Here is a 15,471-nt window from a genome sequence, read left to right on the forward strand (position 1 = left end):
TTTTAAAAATAGTGTTACTTTTAACTATTTTATAATTAATCAATTTAAAAATTATTTATTTGACCATCTTTTAGTTTCCATGATCATGATAATAATATAAAATATCAACCATTGTTTTTAAGGTAATCTAGTATAATTTAGAATTAGAATTTTATGTTGTTTTATATTAATATTGTTAATTACTTTCAAAAATCACTTATGATGATTAAAGAGTTACATAATACTTTTAAAACCATTTATTCTTTGCATTTTCTTTTTATTAAATTGAAATAATATGCTTCGTCATATTATCATATTCTTTCACTCATATATATTTGAGTAAAATATTTATTAATAATATAATTATATTATTCTAATTATATTAACCAAATACCCAACGAGGGAACCTAATCAAACAATCATAAAACATATTGAAAACTAAGAGTATGCATCTCCGACAAATTATTGGTTAATTAATTCTATTGGATTTTTATTTTAATATTATAACTCTTCGAATTCAAACTAAGAGTTACTAACACTAAACAACTACAACTTAAGAGTTTTTTTCTTTTATAATATTTAATTGATATTTATGGTACTTAATTAAATATGATTTAGGTTTTTAAAATGTGGTTAATTAATTAAATGAATAACATGAACATTTAATGTGTACAATTATATTATAATGAAACCGATTCTTACATTAATAAATAAGTATTATGTTATTTATATAATTTTGAATTTTTCTTCATAACTTATTTTTGTATATTTTTTTTCCATATATACTCTATGTATTCTAGAAAACAAATTTTAATGAATCGATTAAAAATTATTTGACAATACGCAATTGATGAATGTTTAAGGTATTTCATTATAGGAAATGTATTTATGTTTTGTTTATTAGTATAACAAATCAACTATTTCTTTCTAAAATATTATATAATTTTAAATAAGAATAAAATTAAAATATTACATAAAAAACTACAAACCTACTATTATAAAATTAGTTATAATATTTATAAGTGTATATTTATTTATTATTGATTTAAATTAACATATTCATGAAGAGTTTGCATCTGTTTATCAAAATACTTGAGATATACAATTTGTAAGTTCGTATATATATATATATATATATATATATATATATATATATATATATATATATATATATATATATATATATATATATATATATATCCATTGTGTTATTTTGTTGTACACTATTTTTTAAGTTTAATATTTTGTTATTTTTTTATTATATGATTTTTAGCATTGCAGTTAGCTTGCATCTTCTCTTATTTACATGACCATCTTATATCGTATGAATGTCTCATATGTATCTATTATTAACAAATGCTTATAACATATGAAAAAGTCAAATTTTCTAATCATATATATTTGTGTAAAATATTCATCAATAATATAATTATATTAACTACACATCCAACGATAGAATCATATAAGAAACATTTTATAGGATTTTACAAACTAAGAGAATATATCTTTAATTAGTTGTAACAGATAAATTTAAATAGTCACGTTTTTCTTGTGCCTCCAAATATACAACTATAAATGTTTTCTTGAAATCTAAGGAAAGTAGAAAGAAAAAATATATTAATATAAATCGAAATTGACAAACCACCCAAATACCTTTTAGGCTTCCAAAAACTTGATTATCATATCCGCCTCTAGTTCTCCCAAATATATTTCATCATTCAAATAGTTTCTTTCATTGTGAGTAACTAAACATGAAATAATCTTATTATATAGGAAAAATATTTCAATTAATTACATACTTAATTATCATAAGATTAAAATGTAAGAGTTTCAAATGAATATGGTTAAAGATAAATGATTTATCTTGAACCATACTGATTTGAATGATCTCCTTTATAAGAGTTATATATATATATATATATATATATATATATATATATATATATATATATATATATATATATATATATATAGAGAGAGAGAGAGAGAGATATGGAGGTTCAAAATATAACCAAATAAAACTATCTAACCACATAACCATTTTATGACCTTAAGATTTTTATATCAACGATTTACATTAAGAGGGTACACAATAAGATTTTACATTATTGTCTACGGAGACAAATAGATATAAGGTTATAATGGGGATTTTGCATGCCACCATGTGATCACCATTTTCAACCATAGCTACCCAAATTGATTTCACTTTACAATCAAAAGGTGATTGAAATCCCAAAAACTTTTTTTGAATATGATCTTATTTTGTAAGCATCGCAAAAGGAGATACTAATTTGATCTTGAGTGTATCGAATGGAAGAACAGATCATCATGAGCTCTACAACTGCACTCGATGTGAGCTTTGGCGCTTTCTACAATCATCACAGCTAAACACCACTATGTCGAGTTCTACACCACCATAACTCACCATCATGTCTTTCTTCTTCACATCTACAGCTATGTAACATCCCAAAATTCAAGGCCGCAAATTTCATTTTTAAATAAGTTATTATAAAACCATAAGTGTAAAAACATCCATGATAACCTCTCATGTCAAAACCAAAGTGTCAATAGTCAAACATGTTATCATAAAATAATATAAGTGTGTAATCCCAAAGATCTCATGTGCTGAAACATAGTGTGATGCGCTGCGATCGAGCCGACTCCTTTCCTTTGAAACAATGTACCTGAAACAAAAACTGTAAACCGTAAGCACGAAACTTAGTGAGTTCCCTCATCATACCACATACCATACAACATACATACTGCCGGACAATTCTGGGGTGCCCGACCTACCCTGCCAGGCATTTCTGGGGTGCCCGACCTACCCATGTCAAGCAATTATGGGGTGCTTGACCTACCCTGCCAGGCCATTATGGGGTGCCTGACCTACCCATGTCAAGCAGTTCTAGGGTGCTTGACCTACCCTGCCGGTTAGTCACAACCAGGCCCAGGGACTAGTCCCCCAACTACCACTATCACATAATAACATAACATAATCATACTGCTAGGCATGCAAGGGTACTGACTACCCTTCGGTATCTTTCAACCGGTAACCGGGGAATATTTCACCCCTACTACTACTAACATATATAACAGAGCACCCTAGCACACAGAGTATATCAGATAGCAGCAAACCAGACAATTATCAAAAAGATAATTATCTAACACACATCTCCTACTAGTGGGCCGACATTGTGGCCTTAGACCCACTTCTACTGGAAGGTAACTCACCTCACACTGCTGAAGTCCCGCGGACCCAACCCCAGCTGCTGGATGATAGATTCCTGAACTATCAACATCAAAACATCACCCAATTAACAATTGGGTTCCAATACGTAAGCATAAGTCCATGCTTGGGGGTAAAAGACTACTCTACCCCTAACTTGGCTTGATTTAAGCCCACGGCTCAATCCAAAGGCCCAAAAGTCCAAGTATGGCTCAAAGCCCAACATATGGCCCAATTTTCCAAATTGGGCCCAAACCTTTACATGGTCTTACCCTAAGACCCAACCATTATTCCAGTCCAACATGTGACATTCTAATGGCCTAATATCATATAATCATTAATGCCCAAACTATGGCCTAATTTTCCAAATTGGGCCCAAACCTTCATATGGGCCTTACCCTAAAGCCCATCTAGATATTCTAGTCCATTTGATTGTTCTTGGATGGCCCATTATTAGCCTAAGAGAAAGGCCCAACACAAAGCCCAAGTGAAATTAGGGTTTCACATAAAATGACAATTAGGGTCAAGTGTTTCTCACTTAACCCATTAAGTCCATCACTCTACTAGATAAGTCATATGGTGTGATTGGGTGTAATTCATAATTCCATTCCAATGGCCAAAATGTGGGTCCCGATAAGTCCAAGGCCCATATATCTAAAATTAGGGTTTTCTAAACCCTAATAAGGGTTTCCAACCCACTTCCAACCCAATAGGCCTAATAGCTAGGTCCTTAGATCCATTAGGGTTTCATTAGCCCATTAGGGTTTCACTAGGCCCATTAGGGTTTCGCTAGTCGGGCACCACCCACTACCACCTCGGGTAGTGGTTGTCACACCCGATCCTTGTCGGAATCGATCGAGGCGTGATATATTGTTCAAAGTCTCATGACAACTATGTTATAATATGATTAGATTCAATTAAGTACTAAGTATGCAAACAAGATCCACAACATACAAATACAAATCCAAATATGAACAACATTTATTACATCAAATTTAAATAGTCTTGTGGATTTCTAAGGCACAACCTATTTTTCATCAACTTCATTCTTCAAATCTGCATCATGGGTAAAAACAGGTCAACTACGAGAGTTGGTGAGTAATCTAATTTTAGTAGAGAAAATTGTGAAGTTGAAACCTTTATAATTGGAAATTTGTTTTCTTTTGAAGTCGGCAAACAATTGTATTTGAGATAATGGTTTATAAATCAAAAATTGATTAACAAATGATAACAACAACAATAAGTCCTCACCCTATATATACATATGTATATATATATATATATATATATATATATATATATATATATATATATATAAATATATATAGGATGGAGCATCTAATCATCATACACACTCAACCACGTGCGATCAATCACCTTAGCGTCCCAAGGCGGGGTGGTTAACCCAATAGCGCTATTATTGTCCATAACGTACCTCAAGAATACGGGCATAGTCATGGAGATTAGACTAAAAATGGTAATGCACTACAAGTACATGTAGCGTAAACAAACAATAGTTATACAATTAATGACTCACGTATAAATGTCCCAACAATGTCTCAATTGTGTTAAAACAATAAAATGAAGTTGGAATATATTAGAACCACATGATACACCCCAAAAGTATTGAAAATTATAAAGTATGGGGTAGATTACTCACTTTAGTCCCAAAACGAAATGCGTGTGTCGTACGATAGACGGTTCGGGTCAAAATGACGTAGAACCTAATATAATTAATAGTTTTGGTTTAGGAACTGCTAAACGAGAATGGAGTATTAATACAAATAATTAGACACATATTATTATATTAGATGAATTAACAATAATTCATTTCGATTATAATATTAAGGTATTTATTTGTTAAATAAATTTTAAATTGGATTACTTACTTTGCATAATTAATTTATATTTTTAATTTAGGTCAGATTTTAATAATTTCTTATTAAAATAATAACTTGCCCAATTATAATTATTTACAGATTTTAACAATTATTTATATGAAATAATCATTAAAATGCATTTTTACATGCTTAAATACTTAGAAAAATAGTTTTAAATAGTAAACAGTATTGAAAAATTATGAAATTATTAGGAAATCATTATTTCATACAATATGAATTACTGTAAAATTTGTATATTTTTCTGAACTGTTTTAGTATTTATTTAATATTTTAATGATTAAACAACACAAAATTCGGGAAAAATAGTAAATGATTCTCAAAAAATCTGTAAAATTAACCATAGTTTTATAACATGATGTAGATCTCAGTGTATAAGTTTCAGATATTTGTGACTATGGGAAGTATTTTTTATATATTTCATTATTAATTAATCAATAAAATCATAAATAATAGTAAACAGTAATATAAATGCATGAAACTTCATATATCATGTTTAATCAGTATACATGTCATCCCAGAATTTTCTCAGAATTTATTGAATGCAACAAGTATTTTATGTGAATTATTGCCCTACTTTATTGAAATAATTATGATAATTCAATAAAAATAAGTTATTTTCTGAAAATTTCCAGAACTTCTTATTTTATTGATGGTATTCTGAGAAAAATCAGGTTTATGAAAAAAATGAGTTTTAGATATTTTGGTGGATTTAATTTGTTTCTTGTATGAATTTGAAACTTTTTCACAACATACCTTGATGAATGCTTCAAGAGGGATGAAGATTTGAGTATAATAGATTGTTCTTGGATGGAATATGAGTATTCTTGGAGGAAATTTCGAGATTGAGAGTGAGAGAAAGAATAGACAATGTTTAAGTGGTGAAGAGAATAATGTGTTGGGAGAAAAATGAAAGGAAAGTGGATGGGAGGTGTGAGTGGGAGACCATGGGAATAATCTTTTTGCTTTTGGTGGTCTTCATAATTTCCCACTAACACAAACATCTTTTACATAATTAATATAAGAGTTTTATAAAATTTAAAGTAAAGTTTATAAAAATAGAGTTTTATAAAATTTAATGTAAAGTTTATAAAAATGGAGTTTTATAAAAGATAGGTTATGATTTGATTATAACAATCTACTTTGATTTGAAGTTTAATTATAGCATTCAAGTTTGATTCTTTTAATTTAATTAGAGCATTATACTTTGATTTGATTTTAATATGATATCATAATTTAATTTGATTATAGTTATAACGTTGTACTATACTATGTTGCTATTAACGTCAATTTATATCGTAGTGTATGGGTTTTGATCCTATTAGCGTCAAGTAATCTTGAGTAGGGTTTGAATGAGATTGAGAGAGGTTTCGTTTGTGATCTTTTTGAGTGTCCGGCTTCGCAACGCAAGGTCCATAGACCCCGTTAAGCCATGATTTAGTGTCCTACACAATCCCGATGATTGTGCAATAGTGTTTTATCGCTTTGGTTCATTGTTTAGCACTGTTAAGGCTAAGGAAAATCAAACACATGAACTTTCCAAATGATGTTTTCTCATTAAAATAGCGAATTGTACAGTGATTACATAACGTAAACCCTATCATACAAGGGTTAATGGAGTTGACCGGTTTGACTAGTTGACTTTGTTTGACTTTGACTTGACCGAAATTTGATGGTTGTCACATCATCCCCCCGTTAGAGGGAATTTCGTCCCGAAATTTGCATTTTGATTGGGACTTCAAGAGTTTGGAAAAAGATGTGGAAAACTTTTCGTAGTACAAGAAATTGATTATGGTGAGGAACAACCCTCCTGATGTCACATGATGACCTTGGAAATTTCTTATTGTAACTTGAACTGAGTCAATTTAAAAGGAGTTTATTGTTTTGGGATGATAGAGTATTCTATGTGTGCTTTTATACTCCCTGTTTTATCATTGATATTACCACTATGAATATTTTATAACGTAGTTAGCGAGTTCCATCATTACGAATGTTTCAACAAATTTTGACGAAATTTGCATTATAAGTCCTACAAGTTCTTTTATAGTCGATTGACGTAAACTAGTCATATATCATTAAGATTGCAAGGGCATTTTGGATGGGTGACCCCGCCTTAAGCCCATAACCAAACAAGGAACAGGGAATGAGGCGGAATCACACATTCTAAGTCCATAGAATCTTAATGATATATGACCATAATGTTTACACTAGCCCTCATAGATTCCAGGGGCGTAGTATTATTGGGGCCAGGAGTAGGAATTGTAGTTCAAAATAAAATTGTTATAAGCCTGCTATCTTCAAACTTGGGCTTTGGCCCCTCCCGATTCCTAATCAGAATGGTCCAATACTCTTGCCCGATCCAAGTCGAGAGTTGATTCATGTGGCTTGAGCTTAGGCTTGGGTCTTAGAGAAAGAGGCAATGCGTCAGGCTGGCTTCACAGAGCTGCAAAAACTCTTCTCTCTCGACAGTGGATAGATAACATGCCTCGGCTCTTCAGGCCCACATTGCCTACTGGGCCAACTCAAATGAACATCCACTTTGTTACCCCACTTGGGTTATAGGCAAGTGTTACCAAGCCCGGTATCAAGAAATCAAAATCGATTCATCCCTATTTGCCCAATTCGCTGCCTATCTCGCCTGTTGTTCGTTTCTCGGTGTCTCGCCAAGTCAGTCGCCTGGTCTCACTCTCGCCAATCGCCATCGCCTAATGCCCAAATCCCTATTCACACTTCACAGAAATCAGGTATGTAATCCCGAGACCCATATCCTGTTCAGCTGTTCTTTCTTTTCTGATTGTAAGATTGTTGATTGTTGGTGTTGGCGTATTGCACTGCTGCTGCTGTTTTCAGTCAATCCGTTGCCTATTTATGCGTTACTACTGTCTTACTGAGTTTCTTTTTAATTTGGCTGTCATTTGTGATTTGGCGATTTTCCAATTTGATTTATAAGTGATGAACTTATAGATTTGGTTATTGTTAAATGAGTTATTGGTTATTGTTCAAATTTTGATTTTGATTTTTTTTTTGTTAATTTCAGTTTATAATATTTTCGGCCCCCCTCCCCCAAGTTAATTGTTCAAGCTCCGCTACTGATAGATTCACTGGTAAAAACCCTGAGTTTTTACATAGATGATAAGACTTATTTGGGTTTTGCCGTGTTCCCAAGATTCATGGTTTATAGACTTGAATAGATGCTAGTTTTAGTAATAAAAAGAAATTTAGAATTTAAATGTCGATGTTAGATGCTTGTACTGATATTTAAGGGGTTAAAAAAAATAAAGTTTTATTAGTTAAGAATATGTAGCTTCAAAGTCAAGAATATGCAGTAGGCATGTGATGCATTAAATGCATGAGGCACAAAAGTCCTAATTTGCAGCAACATATACGTATATGTGTGTGAATTGAAGAAGAAGGTTACGGCTCAAAGACCATTCATTTCCTCTTTATTTTTTATTTATTACTTCTCCCACTTCCCTTATATAAATCAGCACATTCTTACCGCGACTCTTTAACTTCTCCCTCACAAATGGATCCGCCTGCAGATCATCAAAACCCCATAGATGACCTCGATCGGTTTCAGTACTTTGATCATCAGGATCTGTTCAGGTATATATAAATGTCACTCATTACACCATCTTTCGCACAGAAAAGTGATTTTGTTTATATTGATCAAAACATGGTTTGATTTTTTGCAGTGGTGACCTGCTCAACCATCAGGATTTCGAGTTGTCGGAAAAATCGCATGAAGTGCTCGATCAGAATGTTTCCACAGTACTTAACAAAGATCAAAACATCATTTCTAGAAATGAGTTTCATGATCTTGATCCCCTTGAAGACCCCCTTGAAGATATCAGCTTATGGGATTGTTGGGAGGATGGTAATTTACCATTGGTTAGTTTCAGTGAAGATTGTAAATCCGGTGGTGAGGCTATAGGTAGTTCTAGTGCTCCCACCACTGATCACGGTGACCGGAAGGTGGCAAATAGATTGAGACCATTGGAGTTTGAAGAGATAGCGAAGTACTTTGAGATGCCGATAATCATGGCAGCAAAGGAACTAGGGATAGGGTCAACATTGTTGAAGAAAAGATGCAGAGAGCTAAACATAAACAGATGGCCTCATAGAAAACTTAAGAGCCTTCAATCCCTCATTCAAAATGCCAAGGTAAACTACGATAATAACCTTCTATACATTACTCATGCATGTATGCATGCACTTGGTAACCAAAGTAGTTTTGGTATTTTCTAAAATTTTAATTATTAGTTTCTTTATAACATAAACATAGGCCCTAGGCATATGCCACATCGAATCAATTGTTTTACTATGATTTCTGATTTATATTTACATAAACTTAACTCATTGTAAATTTTATGAACTCACACGAAAAATATATTGCATCTACCTAAAAAAAATAGGAGTTGGGATTAAAGGAGGAGGTAGAGACGTTAGCAGGGCACAAGAAGATGATGGAGAAATTGTCAGGTATGGAATTGACAGAAAGAACAAAGAAGCTTAGGCAAGCTTGCTTCAAAGCTATTTATAAGAAGAGAGGACTTAACAATCCTTAGTCCTTACCTTTTCTTTTAACCATTTTGTTATAATTAGTGGATTTTAATCTACATTGTATGTGTTTTTCTCTTGATAGATTGATACCCTTTTTAGTTTCATTGTGTTTGTCTATTGATTTTTAATGCAGAAAAGTTTGTATAATTTGGGTATTATAGTTTGTATTATGTATTTAGCTATATTCTAGATTGCCGACTCGACTACGCTGACGACTCTATACCAGAGGTATATATAAATAGACTTATGAATTTAGTAGGAATAACTTGATTATAATATTGTGATTTGTTCCATGTCTGATCCACTCCTAAGATTCACTCGACATGCCCCCAGTTATGTGTAATTAAAATTTTATTAGACTGTTGATCCTAATGAGTCTACCCTAAGTCCACAACCAAACAAGGAACATGTCAACTATGAGAAACACGCATATGGACTTGTGAGTTATTTGTAAATTGATTAGGGAAATAAAGTTTTTTTTTTTAGACATTGTTGGGTAAAATAATTGTAAAACACTTGTTGGGCCATGGTTAGGAGTGTTGGGCACCTTTTGGGCTTTCCATGGTTACTAAATGTGAAACATGTAGCACTTGTGTGGGCCCCCACAAAACTAAGTTTTCACATTTCTTTCCCACTTCTAGGCCCATTAGGGAACTTAATAGTCCAATGAGTTGGCCATTTTGGAGTGTATCCTTTCGGATACGTTTGATAAGGTCGGGTATTTTGATGGCTCAAAAGTAATGTGAATGACGCGCTTTGGCCTATAGGTTTGGGAACTCTCGCCTTTGGTCCCCAGATAAGCAAACTGGTCCCTCGGTTGATTGGGATGTATACGAATGCTTACCTAGTCAGGACTTTCGGGCTACCGGCACCTCCCCCTTCCAGTTACTACGCGTCCATTACTATGATCCTACCCAACTAGAGTGGATGACTTTGAATTTCCTATGAGCTCTAAGGAATACATATATGTATATACATTTTGTTAAACAACTTGAGTATGTGTGTGATTTTCAGAGAAAGTGGAGAATATTCACAAGTGTATGCACATATATAAGTGTCAGGAGTAATACGTATGCACATAAGGGAGCAATTAACACACAAAGGTATTCCTAGGATTTTCTAAGTGTGAATTGCATGCAGTTGTGTGTGCATTTTATAAACTAGCATACGAGAGGACCCTAGAGGCTATAGACTAGGTCAAGGCAATTAACCTAATTCCCTATAGTCAAGGGCTCTGATACCAATCTGTCACACCCGATCCTTGTCGGAATCGATCGAGGCGTGATATATTGTTCAAAGTCTCATGACAACTATGTTATAATATGATTAGATTCAATTAAGTACTAAGTATGCAAACAAGATCCACAACATACAAATACAAATCCAAATATGAACAACATTTATTACATCAAATTTAAATAGTCTTGTGGATTTCTAAGGCACAACCTATTTTTCATCAACTTCATTCTTCAAATCTGCATCATGGGTAAAAACAGGTCAACTACGAGAGTTGGTGAGTAATCTAATTTTAGTAGAGAAAATTGTGAAGTTGAAACCTTTATAATTGGAAATTTGTTTTCTTTTAAAGTCGGCAAACAATTGTATTTGAGATAATGGTTTATAAATCAAAAATTGATTAACAAATGATAACAACAACAATAAGTCCTCACCCTATATATACATATGTATATATATATATATATATATATATATATATATATATATATATATATATATATATATATATAGGATGGAGCATCTAATCATCATACACACTCAACCACGTGCGATCAATCACCTTAGCGTCCCAAGGCGGGGTGGTTAACCCAATAGCGCTATTATTGTCCATAACGTACCTCAAGAATACGGGCATAGTCATGGAGATTAGACTAAAAATGGTAATGCACTACAAGTACATGTAGCGTAAACAAACAATAGTTATACAATTAATGACTCACGTATAAATGTCCCAACAATGTCTCAATTGTGTTAAAACAATAAAATGAAGTTGGAATATATTAGAACCACATGATACACCCCAAAAGTATTGAAAATTATAAAGTATGGGGTAGATTACTCACTTTAGTCCCAAAACGAAATGCGTGTGTCGTACGATAGACGGTTCGGGTCAAAATGACGTAGAACCTAATATAATTAATAGTTTTGGTTTAGGAACTGCTAAACGAGAATGGAGTATTAATACAAATAATTAGACACATATTATTATATTAGATGAATTAACAATAATTCATTTCGATTATAATATTAAGGTATTTATTTGTTAAATAAATTTTAAATTGGATTACTTACTTTGCATAATTAATTTATATTTTTAATTTAGGCCAGATTTTAATAATTTCTTATTAAAATAATAACTTGCCCAATTATAATTATTTACAGATTTTAACAATTATTTATATGAAATAATCATTAAAATGCATTTTTACATGCTTAAATACTTAGAAAAATAGTTTTAAATAGTAAACAGTATTGAAAAATTATGAAATTATTAGGAAATCATTATTTCATACAATATGAATTACTGTAAAATTTGTATATTTTTCTGAACTGTTTTAGTATTTATTTAATATTTTAATGATTAAACAACACAAAATTCGGGAAAAATAGTAAATGATTCTCAAAAAATCTGTAAAATTAACCATAGTTTTATAACATGATGTAGATCTCAGTGTATAAGTTTCAGATATTTGTGACTATGGGAAGTATTTTTTATATATTTCATTATTAATTAATCAATAAAATCATAAATAATAGTAAACAGTAATATAAATGCATGAAACTTCATATATCATGTTTAATCAGTATACATGTCATCCCAGAATTTTCTCAGAATTTATTGAATGCAACAAGTATTTTATGTGAATTATTGCCCTACTTTATTGAAATAATTATGATAATTCAATAAAAATAATTTATTTTCTGAAAATTTCCAGAACTTTTTATTTTATTGATGGTATTCTGATAAAAATCAGGTTTATGAAAAAAATGAGTTTTAGATATTTTGGTGGATTTAATTTGTTTCTTGTATGAATTTGAAACTTTTAACAACATACCTTGATGAATGCTTCAAGAGGGATGAAGATTTGAGTATAATAGATTGTTCTTGGATGGAATATGAGTATTCTTGGAGGAAATTTCGAGATTGAGAGTGAGAGAAAGAATAGACAATGTTTAAGTGGTGAAGAGAATAATGTGTTGGGAGAAAAATGAAAGGAAAGTGGATGGGAGGTGTGAGTGGGAGACCATGGGAATAATCTTTTTGCTTTTGGTGGTCTTCATAATTTCCCACTAACACAAGCATCTTTTACATAATTAATATAATAGTTTTATAAAATTTAAAGTAAAGTTTATAAAAATAGAGTTTTATAAAATTTAATGTAAAGTTTATAAAAATGGAGTTTTATAAAAGATAGGTTATGATTTGATTATAACAATCTACTTTGATTTGAAGTTTAATTATAGCATTCAAGTTTGATTCTTTTAATTTAATTAGAGCATTATACTTTGATTTGATTTTAATATGGTATCATAATTTAATTTGATTATAGTTATAACGTTGTACTATACTATGTTGCTATTAACGTCAATTTATATCGTAGTGTATGGGTTTTGATCCTATTAGCGTCAAGTAATCTTGAGTAGGGTTTGAATGAGATTGAGAGAGGTTTTGTTTGTGATCTTTTTGAGTGTCCGGCTTCGCAACGCAAGGTCCATAGACCCCGTTAAGCCATGATTTAGTGTCCTACACAATCCCGATGATTGTGCAATAGTGTTTTATCGCTTTGGTTCATTGTTTAGCACTGTTAAGGCTAAGGAAAATCAAACACATGAACTTTCCAAATGATGTTTTCTCATTAAAATAGCGAATTGTACAGTGATTACATAACGTAAACCCTATCATACAAGGGTTAATGGAGTTGACCGGTTTGACTAGTTGACTTTGTTTGACTTTGACTTGACCGAAATTTGATGGTTGTCACAGTGGTGGTCAATGGCAGCTCACAGCGGAGGCTACCACCTCACGGTGGTGGTTGTGGTTCTAGTCCAATCGTGTCCAAGCACTCCAAAAGCAATCCAAACAAAACTAAGCACACCGCCACCTAACACGAAGGCTGGTGGCGGCAGCCACCACCCTACGGTGGTGGTTTGAGTTTTCTTTTCATTATTCCGAAACTATTACAGTTTACAACACAAATCCTAGAAACACACACACTCAATAACATAAACACACACACACACATCCACTCTAGTGGTGGCCGACGGTGGTACATGGCGGCAGTCACCACCTCACGGTGGTGGTGATGCCTTTTCCGAGAATTCCAGCCAAACACACACGCCCACAAACTGAAACACGCACACCTACACGTCTTTTGCTCGGAAAGAGAAGCCAACCACCCACCTGGTGGCGTATGGAGGCGGCACCAACGGTTTTGGGATGGCAGCCACCACCTCACGGTGGTGGCGGCGGTTCCTTTTGGTTCCCAATCACGCAACAACACACACCAGCAAACAGAAAACCCACGAACCAGTGACACTCGTCTTCAAACGAGATAGCAGCAGCGGCGCCATTGGCCGGACATAGCGGCGGCAGCTTTTCGTCAATGGAAATGGATGCTCCGATTGTGAGGTAGCGGTGGTGGATGATACCTCTCGTGGCAGCGACTGAAGAAGGAGAAGGAGAAGAAGAACGGAATTCTGGAGGTATTGTCATTAGATGTTGATCGGAGACGACATAACGGCGGCGCCGACAAGGAGGCATAAGGGTGGAGAGGTGGCGGATGTAGATGATTCATTAGGGTTAGGGTTTGTACCGGGGGTGACGGTTTTACATGTTGGATAAGGTGTCTAAGTCCATAACTATTTCTGGTATGTACTTGACCCGACCCGGCATGGTCCATTTGGGTTGCATGATATCATGTATTTAGATAGACTAAATGAGAGAAATAACACTTGTGGTTTATTAATATATTATAAGTTCTAGTATATTAATAATATTATTTAATTAGTATTGATCAAGAATTAATCTAGAATTAATTAAGTGATCAAAAGGAGACTAATTAAATATATGGGTTGGTTGTGTAAATCATCCATACTTGTATAGTGGGCTAGATGCTCCATGGATTATCAAGTTGGGCTAAGGTCCATAGGATGCTCCATGGGAGTTACAAACCCATGTGTCATGGAAATGAAGAGCCATGTTACATTAGGGTTTACATGGTGTAACCCTAAGTGTAACACACTATATAAAGAACTTAACATCCACCAAAATCGGCTACACTAAGAAATAGAGAGGGCAAGCCGAATTTAGAAATGTTCTACATTCTCTAAAAGTCATTCCAAAGCACTTGGTGTTGTGTGAAACATTTGAGGCATCACACTTGGGGTGCTAGGCTCTCAAGGCTTTTCAAGGAATCAAATCAACTACAAGGTATGTAATTCTAGCCATCTTTTATGTTTAAAGTTCCCCATGTATGCTAGATAGGATTATGAACTTTGGAAAAAGTATTTTGCATGTATTTTAGACAAACATAGATCCAAGGTTTTCTAGGGTTGCATGTACACTTAGGAGTGTTAGAGTGCTCAAAACCCATCATTAAATACCCCGATCCCCACAACTTGTTTCCATAATGACCAAAATGGTCCCTCCTTCCCCCATTTCTTTCAAAATAAATCCATATTTTACCTTTTTAACCCTCAACATTAAAATTCATTACAAATCAAGTACAATACTTACAAATTACACCCCTTCTTCCATAATTCCTCTCAAATTCGATCCCCAATTTA

This window comes from Lactuca virosa, chromosome 6, assembly GCF_052849685.1.
Source record: "Lactuca virosa cultivar CGN04683 chromosome 6, Lactuca_virosa_CGN04683_v6, whole genome shotgun sequence".
Lineage (NCBI taxonomy): Eukaryota > Viridiplantae > Streptophyta > Magnoliopsida > Asterales > Asteraceae > Lactuca > Lactuca virosa.